This window comes from Odocoileus virginianus, chromosome 21 (assembly GCF_023699985.2).
Source record: "Odocoileus virginianus isolate 20LAN1187 ecotype Illinois chromosome 21, Ovbor_1.2, whole genome shotgun sequence".
Taxonomy (NCBI): Eukaryota; Metazoa; Chordata; class Mammalia; order Artiodactyla; family Cervidae; genus Odocoileus; species Odocoileus virginianus.
Window position 1 is genome coordinate 33,248,882 of NC_069694.1, and position 17,502 is coordinate 33,266,383.

The 17,502-nt window shown below is 38.5% G+C and overlaps 1 long non-coding RNA gene and 1 pseudogene across 2 annotated transcripts in view; one reads left to right on the forward strand and one right to left on the reverse strand.

The window, feature by feature from the left end:
- Positions 1 to 17,502, reverse strand: part of LOC110133103 (uncharacterized) — a 243,503-nt gene that overhangs the window by 90,829 nt on the left and 135,172 nt on the right. The gene's annotated exons all lie outside the window — the stretch shown is intronic.
- On the forward strand, positions 8,861 to 9,649 carry LOC110133101 (large ribosomal subunit protein uL30 pseudogene; annotated as a pseudogene).

A 17,502-nucleotide genomic window follows, 5' to 3' on the forward strand; every position in this document is an offset into this window, starting at 1 on the left:
TGATAAGATCTTAGCCAAATGATGTGACCTACTAGCCATGTGAAAATAGCTGGGGCATGTCTGTACTTTGTTCTAAGTAGAATAAGACAAAAGGGTGCTCTTCCCACTGGATTAAGTAGAGTGTATTTCTTAATGCTAAATGAGAAAATCAAATCCCAAGATTTTATAAAATTGAATCTCTCACTTGATTTGAGCTAACCATCCTCAGTCCAGGGGTTCTCAAATTTTAACAAGCATCAGAATTACACAAAAGATTTATTGAAAAACAGGTATGGAGAGCATATGCCCAGAGTTCCTTATTCAGTATATCTGGGATAATTGAATTTCTAGTAGGTTTCTTATAATGCTGACCTGGAAATCACACTGAAAAGCACTGTTCTAGAACAGAGTTCAAATTACAGTTCTACGTAATGTGCCTTCACAATTCCTTGACTCTGTTATGAAGTCTCATAACATTTATTTTAAAAAAATTATGCACAATCATGCAGCCAAACATCACAGATACCTGACCATGATTTCCATTTAAAAATTTTGGAAATGGCATTTCAGGGAGTGATGTCAGCATCATAGTGGACTTAGACGCTCCTCTGTCTCGCCCATCCAATCTACTACTAGTAAAACATCCAAAACTCAACATAGGTTTCTCTGCCCAACATGCCAGGACACCAGAGAGATCCACACACCTGTACATCAGAAATGGGGGTGGGTTTGGTGCTGGAACACAGAGAAGTGGAAATGGGGGAACAAGATAGGTGGTGCTTGTGATCCCATCACCCTTCTGTGATGGATGAGCCTGCAGCCCCAGAGAACCCAGTGACAGCAGAAACGGGCACATGTGACTCCAGTCTCCCTGTCTCAGCGTCACCTATGGCCACAGGGAACCAGGCAGCAGTGGTGGCAGGGTTCATCCTTCCAGTCACAGCAGCGCCCACACTCCAGCCCCTGCCCCTAACCTGTAGTCCATGAAGGCGACAACTCCAGACACGACAGAGGTGCCCAAAACGCTGGTTCCCCACACTATCCTCTACCACCCTCCACCACAGAAGCAGTGCCCAGGACCCAGGCAGCCCCAGATGTCACAGAGGCACCCACCATCCCAGTGGCACAGGTGGCAACATTAGCAGCGGAAAGGCACATGCAAACTTGGAGGCACGAGCAGCAACAAGGGTGCCTGCAACCTCCAGCAGAGGCGGTGGTGGGCGGGAAGTGCCAATTTTCAAATATCGCCAGAGCAGCTCAGGTTAGGGTGGGGGTGGGGGTGCAAACTTGAGATACAGTGCCACCTACTGGAAGAAAGAAAGGCCTCTACCTACCAATTTGCTGAACTGCTAGAATCAAAGTTTAAAAAGCTCTAAAAAAAGAAATGTGTCAGCAGAGAAAAAAAACCCACGAAGCACCATGAAACCCCATGGTAACATGGTATCACAAAAAGAAAATGACAATATTCCAGAAACCAAAGTTAAAGTTTCAGAATATTATGTTCTAACTGATAAAAAATTCAAAATAGCTCTCATAGAGAAACTCAATGAACTACCAAAAAAAAAAAAAAAACCCCAGAAAGCCAGTTCAATGATATCAGGAATGAAATTACTGAACAGAATAAATACTTTGCCAAAGAAACTGAAACTAAAAAAGAACCAAATGGAAATTCTGAAACTGAAGAAGTCAATAAATGAAGTGAAGAACCCATTTAAAAAAACATTGAACATAGAGAAGACTCCATGGGAGAGAGAATTAGCATGCTAAAAGAGAAATCTAGAAATGACTCAGGTAGAATAGAAAAGAAAACTAACTATTTTAAAAATGAAAAATTTCTACAAGAACTATCTGACTGAATTCAGAAAGGCAACACAAGGATATTTATCCTAGAAGGAAAAGAGAGGAGAAAGTTTATTTGAAGAAATAATACTTGAAAAGCTTCCAAATCTGGAGAAGAAACTGGATATACAAATTCACAAAGCTAAAAGAACACCTAATTATCTCAACACAAAAAGACCTCTATGATGCATTATATTAAAACTGTCAAAAGTCAACGATAAAGAAAGAATTTTAAAGGCAGCCAGAAAAAAAGGGATTTCCCAATGACTCAGCAGTAAAAAATCTGCCTGCAAGGCAGGAGACGCAGGAGACATGGGTTTGATCCTTGGGTCGGGAAGATCCCCTAGACTAGGAAATGACAACCCACTCTAGTATTCTAGCCTGAAAAATCCCATGGACAGAGGAGCCTGTTGGGCTACAGTCCAAAGAGTCACAAAGAATCAAATATGACTGAGCAACTGATCATGCATGCACAGAGAAAAAGTCAGCAGCTTACAAAGTAACCTGCATTAGGCTATAAGCAGATTTCTCAGTAGAAACTACAGGCCAGGAGAGATTGGAATAACAAATTCAATATATTGAAAATTTTTTTAAATTGTCAGCCAAGAATACTCTATCCAGCAGAGTTATCCTTCAGAAAGGAAGAAGAAATAAAGGCCTTTCCAGAGAAACAAAAACTGAGGGAGTTCATCACCACTAGACTCACTTCACAAGAAATGTTGAAAGGAGATCTTCTACCTGAAATGAAAAGGCAAAAATACACAAAACTTTGAGAAAGGTGATAGAATCAGAAAACTGCTACTTTATATCAGAATAGGCTGTTAAACATTTAATTATAGCATAAAGTTTAAAGAGAAAAAAGTTAAAAATAACAATAGTTACTTCAATGGGGTAACAAACTTACACCATAAAAAAGTGATAACTTGAGACAACAAAAGCATAAAAGGGGGAAAGGAAAAGTATAGAACCCATATAGGCAAATGGAGAAAAGATTCTATCAGCAAAAAAACCCACTATTTACATCATGGTAACCACAAAACATAAATTAGAGCAGAGACATGAAACATAAAATAAGAGGAAATTGAGAAAAACATCTTGTAAAACCACCCAAACTAAAATGGCAGACAGAAACAGAGAGGGGGAAATTTAGGGGGAAAAAAATGGCAATACAGATCAACCAGAAAACAAAAGATAGAAGACAAAAGTAAGTCCTCATTTATTAATAATCACCCTAAATGTAAATAGATTGAATCCACCAATCAAAAGACACAGAGTAGCTAGATGGAAAGAAGACCCAACTATATGCTGTGTCCAGGAGACTCATCTCAGCATTAAAGACAAACACAGGTTCAAAGAGAGAGGATGGAAGATGAACAAATGAATGGCAGCCAGAAGCAAGGGGGTGAAGCCACACTCATCAACAAAACAGGCTTCAAGCCAAAAACAGCAACGAGAGACAAAGACAGACATTACATAATGAGAAAAGGATCATTCACCAAGAAGACATAACATTTATTACTATATATACCACCTAACATAACAGCACCAAAATATATAAAGCAATTATTAACAGATATAAATGGAGAAACTAACAGCAGGACAATAATAGTGGGGAACTTTAACACCTTACTTATAACAATGAAAAGATCATTCAGACCAAAAGTCAACAAGGAAACAGAGGCCTTAAATGAAACATTATACCATAAAAACTTAATAGATATATACAGAACATTTTGTCCAAATCAACAGAATACACATTCTTTTCAAGCACACATGGAGCATTCTTAACAACAGACCATTGGCACATAAAACAAGTCCCAGTAAACTTAAGAAGACTGAAATCATATCAAGCATCTTTTCCAATTACATGGTATAAAATTAGAAACCAGCAAGAAGAAAGCTGAAAAATCACAAATACATAGAGACTAATCAAAACGCTCCTAAGCCACTGGATAAAGAAAGAAAAATGAGAAATCAAAAAACTCCTGAAGACAAATAAAAATGAAAATACAACATACCAAAATCTATGGGATAACAGCAAGAGTGGCTCTAAGAGGGAAATTTACAGCACACAGTTAGCCCAGGTGGCACTAGTGGTAAAGAACCCACCCACCAATGCAGGAGACATAAGAGATGCAGGTTCGATCCCTGGGTTGGGAAGATCCCCTGGAGAAGGAAATGGCAACCCACCCCAGTATTCTTGCCTCGAAAATACCATGAACAGAGGAGCCTGGCAGGCTACAGTCCATGGGGTAACAAAGAGTTGGACACGACTGAATGGCTAACGCTTTCTCTTCTACACTAGAAACAAACAAAAATCTCAGGTAAACAATCTAACCTTAAATCAAAAGGAACCAGCAAGAGAAGAAAAAACAAAGCCCAAAGTCAGTAGAAACAAAGAAATAGTAAAAATCAAAGGGGAGATAAATGAACTAGGGACTAAAAGGACAACAGAAAAGATCGGTGGATGTAGGAGCTCGTTCTTTGAAATGATAAACACAACTGACAAAGCTCTAACTAGACTAAGAAAAAAAAAAGAAAAGGCTCAGATAAATAAAATCAGAAACTAGAGAGAAATTATAACAGATAACATAGAAATGCAAAAGATTACAAGAGAATGCTATGAACACCTCTGTGGGCTGTGCTTGTGCTGTGCTGTGCTAAGTCACTTCCATCGTTTCTGATTCTTTGCGGCCTCATGGACTGGAGCCCACCAGGTTCCTCTGTCCATGGGATTCCCCAGGCAGGAATACTGGAGTGGGTTGCCATGCCCTTTTCCAGGGGATCTTCCCAACCCAGGGATCAAACCCACACCTCTTCCATCTCCTGCATTGGTAGGTGGGTTCTTTACCACTAGTGCCACCTAGGAAGCCCATATGAAATACAAAATCAGTTCAGTCGCTCAGTCATGTCCGACTCTTTGCAACCCCATGGACTGCAGCATGCCAGGCTTCCCTCTCCATCACCAGCTCCAGAAACTTGCTCAAACTCAGTCCATCAAGTCAGTGATGCCATCCAACCATCTCATCCTCTGTCATCCCCTCTCCTTCTGCCTTCAATCTTTCCCAGCATCAGGGTCTTTTCAAATGAGTCAGTTCTTCGCATCAGGTGGACAAAGTGCTGGAGTTTCAACTTCAGCATCAGTCCTTCCAATGAATATTCAGGACTGATTTCCTCTAGGTTGACTAGCTTGATCTCCTTGCATCTAGGGGCTCTCAAGAGTCTTCTCCAACACCATAGTTCAAAAGAATCAATTCTTCGGCATTCAGCTTTCTTTATAGTCCAACTCTCACATCCATACATGACTGTTGGAAAAACCAAAGCTTTGACCAGACAGACCTTTGTCAGCAAAGTAATGTCTCTGCTTTTTAATATGCTGTCTAGGTTGGTCATAGCTTTTCTTCCAAGTAGCAAGTGTCTTAATTTCATGGCTGCAGTCATATCTGCAGTGATTTTGGACCCCAAGAAAATAAAGTCTGTCACTGTTTCCATTAATAATAATAATAAACGAACAAAACAAAAATTTAGTTTCCATCTGACACCATACAGTAGGCCCCCTTTACTCATTTTTCCCTTTCCCACCCCTACCCCTCTGGTAATCATTAATCTGCTCTTTGTATCTATCTGTTTTTGTTTTCTTTGTCTATTATTATATTATTATTATAATAAATAATAATGGGTCAGATACAACTTAGCAACTAAACAATAAGAACCCCTTGAGACAAGGCAAGATGCCTCCAACGCAAAATCATGATGGAAATTAGGGAGGTCTTTCTCCAAGGCCTAAAAAATAGCTTCCATTGTGGGAGGATGAACCATCAAGAGAACGACATGAGAGCAAAGGCTTTTGGGAGTGCAGAGAAGTGCCCTGTATCCTTGTGGAGCCAGTGAGGAAATGCTGCACAGAGCATTTAAGATAGACCGCAGACACATTCATAGATTTCCACGTGCTCACACATTTTAAAAGAACCAGAAAGATTTGTACACGGCAAAGCATAGTGGAAAGTGATGGGGGGTATTATCCAAATTGACAAAGTCCTGTTTGAGATGGTTAGCAACCTGCATAGGAAATGAGAAGATACCATCAACTCCACAAATGATTTCTTGGTCAGATATACCCCACCTCTACACTTTAGACTCTGTGACCCCAACTTAAACACATTCCCCACAAGATGACAGAGAACCACAGACTGACCAAGATTAATTGCTCACAGCCCTTGAAATTAGTTTGTACAAATGCACTTGTGACCTGAGAATTATGTTCAATAACAACCTAGACAGTAAAGTCCTAAGCATTTATACTTAGTAAAAAACCCTAAATATCATCTATCATCTCACAGAGGTAAAACAGTTTTAGGAGTTTCAGGAAATATTTTTAGAAGTCAAAATACTACGGGGAACCCAAAATAGTTTAGATTCTTATAGAAACCCCTACTAGATGGATTATATTATCTGTAGTATCAGATATAGTTTTCCTCTGCTTGTCAAAAAGTCATTTTCATTTATGTCAATATTTAAATCTTAGAAAATAACAGAAACATATCTAAAATTCTGAGGGGTTATTTTTTTTAAAGTGTCTCTGTGATATTATTTTATGATTCTCCATTTTCTTACATCCCATTCCAGGATAATAACAGAATATATAACAGGATATAATTAGCACTGCACTTAGAGAATAATATATCTGAAAACTGGGTATAAAATCATATCAAGTTTTAAACATTTTCATTATTAAGGGCAGTAAGCCATACTCTTTGTTAAGGCACATAGTTAAATCTTATATAAAAGAATGTAGTCCACTTTAATCCTTCTATTTTTAAAGGCTGTTTTTTTTTTCTTATGTATTCATGATTTTGTTTTATTTTATTTTTTTTTTTTTTCCATTTATTTTTATTGGCTGGAGGCCAACCATTTCACAACATTGCAGTGGGTTTTGTCAAACATTGACAGGAATCAGCCATGGAGTTACAAGTATTCCCCATCCCGATCCCCCCTCCCACCTCCCTCTCCGCCGATTCCTCTGGGTCTTCCCAGTGCACCAGGCCAGAGCACTTGTCTCATGCATCCAACCTGGGCTGGTGATCTGTTTCACTATAGATAATGTTCATGCTGTCCTCTCGAAATATCCCACCCTCGAAAGGCTGTGAATTTTATTCATCACAAAATGCCACTGGCATTTAGCTTTCCCTTCTGGAATTCAAATAGTTTTCCTTTCTAATTTTTCAGCTAATTACTATCTTCTTGCTGATTGGAGGACTAAAAATACAGGTACTACCTGGGCTCTCTGACATCCAGGTAGACATCTTGGAAACACTGATGGGACTGATAACAGGCCATTTTATAGGACCTTAAAAGTGACTCAAGAAGTGAACAAGGTCCATTAGACTTTCTGTCATGCATATGATGGGGAAAAATACACCACCGTAGGACCACTCAATTGTCCCGCTGTGACAGCAGTAGCTATTGTGTGTGGAGGACTGGGGAAGGCGGCTCCACCCTGGTGCTTATGCTGTGCTGGCCAGTGGGAGTTTCAGGTACGCATTCTAACAGAAGGGGCTTTGTGACAGGCTATCAGTGACAAACAAGAACAACATGCAGCCCAGTGGTTCTGACAAGAAGGAGAAGCGCAACAAAAGGAGAACGACCTACTTCAGTTTCCCATTTCAGCCTAACATTTACTTCCTCACACAAAGCTTACCTTGGTGTGTTGGTGTCCAAATCACATTTGAACCTTGTACAAAATGATGAGAGTCAAGCTGAGGTATTTTAAATGGATTTTTTTTCTTTGTAGCCTGCTTTGAACTGCTTTTAAACTTACAGATGCTTGGCAGAATTGTCCAAACAAAGAAAGTGAGAAAGAGAAACATGTAAAAGTATGTTCCCAGATTTAAGGTTTTATTTTTACTTTTACATACATGGTGTATATCCTTGTGTGTATTAAATATATCATACTGCCTAGTCTTTGATGTATATATAATAACCTAATAAAATAAGCTTACTTTTTTTCCAACCAAAAAGACTGCTTTTTCATCAAGATCTATATATAAACTCACTTCAATAAATATTTATTGAGCACCTACTACTCAATATTGGGCTTCCCAGGTGGCACTAGTGGTAAAAAAAACTCCACTTGCCAACGCAGGAGACACAAGAGGCGTGTTCAGTCCCTGGGTCGGGAAGATCCCCTTAAGTAGGAAATGGCAACCCACTCCAGTATCCTTGCCTGGAAAATTCCATGGGCAGAGGAGCCTGGTGGACTAAGTCCATAGGGCCGCAAAGAGTCTGACTGAGCGACTTAGCACACACACGCACTCAGTATTACATTATATCTTGATGGGAGGGACAGATGCAAGGTAACCAATACATGGAAATTGAGACACGTAGCCAAGTGATTACAAAGTATGATATACTGTTATCAGTGCCCCATTCCCTATCGAGGCACTTCCAAGCTTTTCCCATATTCATTAACTCAACAGTTTCGCCTTCTCACCTCCTCATTTCCGACATATGACATCATCTATTACCTAAGAAAACCCAATTTGAGAAAAGTCACTTCACCTGTCATCATACAGAAGTTTAAAAAAGAAGATAATGTGTCAGAGAAGCAGTATATGTATATGTACACGCTCAGTCGTGTCTGACTCTTTGTGACCCCATGGACTGTAGCCTACCAGGCTACTGTCATTGGGATTTCCCAGGCAAGAATATTGGAGTGGGTTGCCTATTTCCTTCTCCAAAATAATTATTGAAGTGAGTTTATATGTAGTTCTTGATGAAAAAGCAGTCTTTTTTGTAAGAAAAAAGAAAGCTTATTTTATTTGGTTATTATATATACATCAAAGACTAGACAATATATTTAACACATGCAGGGGTACACACCATGTATGTAAAAGAAAAAAATAAAACCTTTAATCTGGGAACATATTTTTCCATGTTTCTCAGTTTCTTTGGACAATGCTGCCAAGGGTGTCTGTTCAAATGGAACCTAATAGACCTTAATGGAAACCAGAGCTAGGCCTCAGATTTAAAGTCAAAACTCGCTCTTTCCCGGCTGGAACCATGGAGGGTGCAGAAGAGAAGAAAAAGAAGGTTCCTGCTGTGCCAGAAACCCTTAAGAAAAAGCGAAAGAATTTCGCAGAGCTTAAGATCAAGCGCCTGAGAAAGAAGTTTGCCCAAAAGATGCTTCAAAAGGCAAGGAGGAAGCTTATTTATGAAAAAGCTAAGCATTACCACAAGGAATACAGGCAGATGTACAGAACCGAAATTCGAATGGCTAGGATGGCACGAAAAGCCGGCAACTTCTATGTACCCGCGGAACCCAAGTTGGCATTTTTCATCAGGATCAGAGGTGTCAACGGTGTGAGCCCGAAGGTTCCAAAGGTGCTGCAGCTCCTTCGCCTCCGGCAGATCTTCAGTGGCACCTTTGTGAAGCTCAACAAGGCATCAGTTAACATGCTGAGAGTTGTGGAGCCATACATTGCATGGGGGTGCCCAAATCTGAAGTCTGTAAATGAATTGATTTACAAGCGTGGTTATGGCAAAATCAACAAAAAGCGAATTGCCCTGACAGACAACGCATTGATTGCTCGATCTCTTGGGAAATACGGAATCATCTGCATGGAGGATCTGATTCATGAGATCTATACCGTTGGAAAACGTTTCAAAGAAGCAAACAACTTCCTATGGCCCTTTAAATTGTCTTCTCCACGAGGTGGAATGAAGAAAAAGACCACCCATTTTGTAGAAGGTGGAGATGCTGGCAACAGGGAAGACCAGATCAACAGGCTTATTAAAAGGATGAACTAAGGTATCTACCAGGAATATTTTTGTAATCTGGTCCGTTAATAAACAATTGAAACAAATTGAAAAAATAAAAAATAAAGTTAAAACTCGAATTCAGAGCTATACCAACATGTGATCATTCTCTGGTCTTCCTCCTAATTTCTCCCATGAGAGTCACAACTTTTCATGACTTAGTCCAACTTTTATTTCATTTTTAGTCTCTTGAAAGGGAAAATAAGGAAAATGAGTGAATTTTAGCCATACTCTATATGCCAAGCCCTATGCTAGCACTTTAGATAATGTGTCTCATTTAATCCTCAGCACACCCTTCTGTGATCTTCACACACTGAGGCTGAGCAAGACCTCACGGCTAGATGGGATTCAAACACGTCTGCCTGAATAGAATGTTCTCTATGCATGACACCAATACTTTATCAGCTACTTCCACTGTACAAAGCACGGGAAAGGAGTCAGAAAGATGGTAGGTGCTTACAAATTAATGACATCAAATATTTCACACTTTTATTATTGACCTATATTCAAAAGTCCCTTTTTTAAAAATCAGTCCTGAAAAAGTGTCACTCTATTATCCTACATCACTCCTTGCTTTCACTGTTAAATTTTATTTTCAAATAATTTATAGGCATTTTAATGTACAGTTTTAGGTTTAGAGAATAATTGAGCAAATAATATCTAACATTCCATATAGCAACTCCCTACCTCCTACCCCTACACACAATTTCCTTTATTATTAACATCTTTCTTTAGTGTAGTTGATTTGTTAAAATTTGTGAAGCAATACTGATACTTTATTATTAACTACAGCCCATAGTTTAGTGTTCACGCTTGGTGTTGTACAGTTTGATGGGTTTTAACATGTATTCATCAGTAGATTGTATTAACATATAGTACAGTTTCAGTAGCCTAAAATTCCCTGTGCTTCATGTACTCAGCCCTTCCAGTCCTTCCTCCCCTTCCTCCCTGAGAGCCCCTGGCAATCACAGACCTTTTTACTGTCTCTACAACTTTGTGTTTTCCAAATGTCATATAGCTGGAATCATAACATATCTACCCTTTTAAGACTCATTTCTTCCCCTAAGCAACAAGCATTTAAGGTTCTGCCTTAGAATCCTTACTAAAAGTCTTTTCAGGACCTGATAGCTCATTTTTTATTGCTCTAAATATCATTTGTTTCAACACAAACTTGTAGCACCTACAATATGTCAGGCCCCATGATGAGTACGGAGAAAACAGAGATGGACAGAGCATAACTCTACTGTCAAGGGTCTTACTGTCCAGCACTGGGAGAAAGGGACTTAAACACAAAGAACAGTAACATTTTGTAGGTATCATAATAGAGCTCTGTAGGTACAAAAGAAGGGCAAAATGGGCAGAATTCCAATTTACTCCTGGTATAGTCAGGAATGGGCTTCCCAGGTGGGGCTAGTGGTAAAGAAGCCGCCTGCCAATGCAGGAGACTCGGGCTGATCCCTGGGTGGGGAAAATCCCCTGGAGGAGGATATGGCAACCCACTCCAGTATTTCTGCCTGGAGAATGCCATGGACAGAGGAGCCTGATGGGCTATGGTCCATGGGGTCACCAAGAGTCAGGCACAACTGAAGCAACGCAGCACATACGCACACATGCATAGTCAGAAATGGCTCCCTACAGCACTGCTGTTGGAACTGAGGGACCCGCGAGAGCCAGGGCAGAGCAGCAGAAGCCTGAGGTGAGAAGTTTTAGGTGGGGCGGCAGGACATTTTATACTGAGAGTGGCAAGGAGCCCAGCCAGGAGCTAGTAGACCAGGGCGTCAACACACTAACCCCTCAGGTCCCATCCAGGCCTGTATCCTCTCTCAGCTCCTTTGTGTCTCTTCTCAAACATCACCTCATCCTCCGAGCATCCTACCCAGAACACTCTGGAGAAAAAAAGCACACCACCTCACACCCTTTTCTCTTTACCCTCCTTCTTTTTCTCCACAGCAATTCTCAGCTTTAATATGTTACATATTTATTTGTGCGTGTATGGTCTGCCTGCTCTCACCAGAACACGTGGCTCTAGGAGCAGGGACTTCAACTTTGTTCATATCTGGCCCACAGTAGGCCTGTGACAAGCAATTTATCTGTGCCTGAGATGCTTCCTACAGGGAAAAAATGCTATAAAACAATGTATTAACACTTACTGGTAAACAAGGGAACATTCTAACCCTAATTTACATATTTCCAACAACAGCAATTGAATCCACAATACTCTAATTCCCCAGACTTCCAATATTGCTTGATTTCTCTACATTTTATTGGGGAACAGAAGAAGGAATCTCAAGAGCTTTCAAAAATATCAGATAACTTTACTGACCTTCACATACTGTAACTCTGACAAAACATTTCTTTAATACTAATTCAAGACCTGCTCTAATAAATACACCTTGCTACAACAGAGTCTGGCACTTATTCAAAATAAGGCTCCATTAAGCTAAACACTTAAATAATTACTCCCAAGAACAGCTGAATATTAGCACTGAATATATTTTTACACAGCACGTCTTATGACTCTCAGGGTACAGCATTTTAAAATTCTCTCTTTTGTGGTTAGGTCTTGAGGGCTACAACTAGTACACTGTCCCCTGGGAATGCTGTCTTGGAGGAGAGGGAGTGAGGAATCGGCATGCCGAGTCTACTGTGTGTAACACGCTTCAAATAGCACCGCTTCCTTACATGGCTAAGGGCTTCCTAGTAGCTCAGCTGGTAAAGATTCTTCCTGCATGCAGGTAACCTGGGTTCAGTCCCTGGCTTGGGAAGATCCTCTGGAGAAGGGAACGGTTACCCTAGTCTTGCCTGGACAATTCCATGGACAGAGGAGCCTGGAGGGCTACAGTGCATGGAGTCGCAAAGAGTTGGACACAACTGAGCGACTTTCACTTATATGGCCAAAGCCTGAGCACTGATTCAACAATGAAAATAACGGGGAAGAGATGGTTCTGTTGTGTGTTCATAGTGACTGTTTCAGTTTTGGACAGAGTTGCCCAAGGTATTACTTCCTCGGAGAGTGTTTTATGAAAACCATTGGCTTTCTTAATCCCATGCCTTCTCTGTTCTTAGATGTTTTCTCCCATCTTTTCCAACCTCATTCATCCATGTCCAATGCCATAACTCTGGACCTTGTTATCACTAATAAATATACCACAGCAACAATGTCTCGATGTCAAGCTCTCACCTTTTTCACATGTATCTCTTCCCTGTTCTCCCCCTTTCCCCATATTCAGTGCCAGCAATTATTCAACTGAGTGGAGAGAAGTGAAGTGTTTTCCAGTCCCATCATCTCACATCCCCATTTCTTACCTCTCCCAGTCTAGATTCCATGGATAAGTATTACAATCACTTTGCCTGTAACTCTTTTGTCCCTCTTTCCCATTTAATTATACCTCAACTATGATTAAGCTCAACTGCCCACTTTCTCTGCCCCTTTGCCCTAAAGGCTGAATGTTCCTGGAGAAAATCAACAAGCATCATACATTGATCTTTCTCTAAATTCATGAGTAATAATTGTAGAAGAGCACTCACAAGTGCCCAGGAAGCCTTCTGCATTTCCCATTATCTGAAACAAGTTTCAGATCTTCTTTCTCTTCAAACCTTCAAAACCCACTCCCCTCCAGAGCTCATGAACTCACCTCATTATTCTCTGAGAAAAGGGTTGCAATCAGATGGGAACTCCTTCAACTTCCCACCACCAACTTTATTAACTTATCTGCATCTACATTCACATTCTCTGCCTTCCTCTAATTACAATGCAAAAAAGAAATTTCCCAGTGCCTAAAGATGTCAGCCCCTCCCTTTACTTTCTGGATTTCATCTCCTTTTCCCATGTTCAAGAAATTCAAGTCTGCAACTATCCTATCTTCATGTACCGTTAGATACTCTGTTTACTGGATCATTCCAAGAAACGTAAACATACAAATTATCAATTAGGAAAAAAACCCACTCTTTTGATCTCAAATTACCTCATTTTTCTGACCCTTTGAGAGCAAAATATATTAAGAGATGCCTACTGACTTCTTTTTATTATCTCACCTTATATCCTCGACACAACCCAGTCAAGTCTATCTCCCCTCTAACCACTGAAATTGTACCAGTCAAGGTCAAAATAATGTTCGTGGTGTAAAACTGTGATCTGTTGAGATATCATCCAGTCCCATGACTTCATTATCTGTGTGCTGCTGACTCTCCATTTTGAAGTCTCCAGCCCTGAACTCCCCCCCTGAGTTTCTAAACTTGTTTCTCTCCTTTGCTTCTCCAGCTAATAAACAGAGTCACCTTCCAACCATTTGTTCAAGCAAAATTCCCAGGAGAGATCCTTGACTCTTCTTTATCCCATACACCTGCTACATCACCTACACACTTACCTCCTAAACAAGCATCAAGTTTGGCCATCATTTGCTGTGGTGCTGCAGTAGCTTCTAACCACTGGCTTCTTTTTTAGAGCTTTCAAAATCTTTTCTTCATACAATAATCCAAGTGAACTTTCTACACTGTAAATAACATAACATTAAGTCCCTTAATATTCACCAGTGGCCTCCCTTTCCACTTGGAATCAATTGTAAACATGTATTTGTTTTGCTGAAATGGCCTTTTATGATCTATCCAGGTGTATAATTCCAACCTCAGTCCGTCCCACTCCTACCCCTCACAAGAAATAAACCCCAAGAGTCAGAGTACTCCTGCCAACACAGTACTGAAACCAAAGCTAAATGCTATCATTTTGCCTTAGCATTTTAGTAAATGTCAAAAATATTTTAGTCTTATGTTTTTGCCTCAATATTTGCTATATGCTCCACTCACAGAATGACCATTTTAATATTCTCTGTACTGAATAGTAAGAAGTACAGTGAAGAATTAGTATAACATTGTAATACTACAAACACTGAAAACAGAAAAAAAAAAAAAAAAAACCTGAGGAAAGTCCAAAGAGAATTGCTAAGAAACAACTACAAGCTACCTTACATTTCAAATACTATACTCCAGAGAATAATGATATTAAACACAAAATTAGGCTAATAATGACTATACACAATAAAAATTTGATCTGTAGATCCTACTTTAAAAATTAAACTTGGTAGAAAGTTATTGAATAGAGAAATAAAGTTCATTAAAGTTATTACAACTAATATCACTTGTGATGGTTCACAACATTATGAATGTATTAACTATCACTAAATAATACTTTAAAATACTAGGTAAAATGGAAATTTTTATATGGTAATGAAAAATTACCACAAATGTTAAAGACACTGTACTGTGTAAAAGTAAGTAGAGAGTATAAAAGCCTACCAATTTTTTAAAATCATAGGGAAATACTTAAGATTAACTATTTCTGTTCCAAGTTTATTTTTAACAAACATGGTTAAAAAAGATTATAGCAAAACCTAAAAAGAAGAAATAGATCTTCCTTGTAAAATTTACATGAAAAAGATTTACACAGGACTTCCCTGGTGGTCCAGTGGTTAAACAATCTGCCTTGCAATGCAGGGACACAGGTTTGAACACTGGTCAAGCAACTAAGATCTCACATGCCATGGGGCAACTTAGCCCATGGGCTGCCGTTAGAGAGCCCACAGGACAAAAGGAAAAATCCCACATAATGCAACAAAGATCTTGCATGCAACCACTAAGACCTGATGCAGCCTAAATAAATACATAAGTATTTTTTTAAAAAAGGTTTACACTATAGAAATTTCAGTATAATAAAGTTGAAATGTAAAATAGAGAACATAATTTAATTTCTCTATTAAAAAAACAATAAAAGGATTAATTTGCCTTGAGTTTTCTTCAGAAAATACTTATACTGCAAGTTTATTTATGTTTTTGTTTTTGACTAAGTGCCAAATCAAAAAGTCTTATGGTCAGAATGATAGAATCAAAACAAAGAGATCAAATAGTTCTATACCCAAATATATCTTGCCCTTTGAGAATGAAACACTTTTAACTTTTGGTCCAAGCAGGTGAAAAGGAGATCTCTACTGATGAGGGAGTAGGAAAAATACCTTGGTATTTTCTTCCCACTGTCTCCCTTGGCCATGGGGACAGGCATAAGTACGTAAATTGTACAACACAATATGTTAACTAAAACCCACTACTTTAGCACAATGACCAAGGAAAGGAAACTTTAGAAATCAGATGTGATGGGGAGATCAAGAAGGGAAAGAAGCTCAAGAAAGTAACCCAACAGTTTTGGGTATGAATTCCTAGACTTGCTCTTAAGCTACACATGTATGGATCTGACCTTAAACAGAAGACCAAAGGCTTTGAGAAATGAACTACAGGGTAGAAAACTTCCCCAATTCTAGACTCTCAGTAAAAACAGAAGGGAGAATATTTTTCAATTGATTTAATCAGCCTAGAACCAAATATGAGAACCAGAGATATAATAAGAAAAGAACACTATGGAATAATTTCCCTCATGAAGAAATAAAAAATAGAAAAATAATGTAGAAAACAAATAAAACCAAAAGTTTGCTCTCATGAAAATGGACAAGTCTTCATCTAGATTGCTCAATACATAAAAAGACTCAAATTAAAATCAGGATCAAAAGTGAGAATATTACTACTGAACTTATAGAAATAAAAAGGATTGAAATTAAATACTAGGAATGATTGTATCTCAATAAATTACATAACCTAGGTGAATGAAAAAATTCCTAAAAATACATAAATCACTAACACTGAATCAAAAAATAGAAAATATAAACAGATCAATAACAAGTAAAGAGATTGAATCATTAAAAAAAAATTTCCAACAAAGGAAAGCCCAGAAACAGATGGCAAATTCTACCAAACATTAAAAGAATTTAATCAAGATAATGCCAGTCCTATATATTGAAACCTATAAAATATTAATATTATTGAAACTAATTATCAAATACCTGAATCTATTGAAGGCATCTATGTTCACAGATTGGAAAACAATATTTAAGATAGCAATATTCCTCAAATAGATTCAATGCAATCTCTATCAAAATTCCAATGGCTTTTTAGTTCAGAAATGGAAATGCTGATCCTCAAATTTAAACAGAAATGCAAGGGGCCCAAAACAACAAAAACTATACTGGAAAAGAAATGCAAAGTTGCAGTACTTACACTTCCCAGTTTCTAAACTTACTACAAAGTGACAGTAATCAAAAGTGTAGTGCTGGCACTGGATAGACATATAAACCAATGGAATATAATTGAAATCCCATAATAAATTCAAACATCTACGGCCAAATGATTTTTGACAGGAGTGTCAAGACCATTCAATGCTGAAGTCAGGCAGATTGATCCGTTCATTCTTTTTTCAGATACTTGGCTATCGAGTTTTGTATTCCATACAAATTGTGAAATATTGTCTAGTTCTGTGAAAATACTGTGCGTAGTTGAACGGATTGCATTGAACTATAATTGCTTTGAGGTAGTATAGCATTTTGACAATATTGTCTTCCAATCCATGACACTGTCGTATTTCTCAATATTGTTTGGATCTCCTATTTGATTTCTATCATCAGTGTTATAGTTTTCTATAGAAATAGGTCCTTTGTTTCTTTAGGTAGATAGTACTCCTAAGTATTTTATTCATTTTGTTGCAAGAAGAATAGGTATTGTTAACTTAGAATTCTAACTTTGTTTCCATTGTTAGACTGATGGATAAAGATCTATATTGTAAGACCAAGTAAACTATCAAAACTCCTAGAGAATGAAACTAGCAAAACATCTCCGCATAAATCCTGCAGATCACTTCTCAATGACCCACTCAGAATTTTAGAAAAATAAAAAGCAAAATATATAAACAGCAATGGACTATAGTTAAAATTTAGAATGCTATTTGACAACTAAAGAGAAACTTAAAAGTTCAAGAGTGAAAAAACAGCCTAC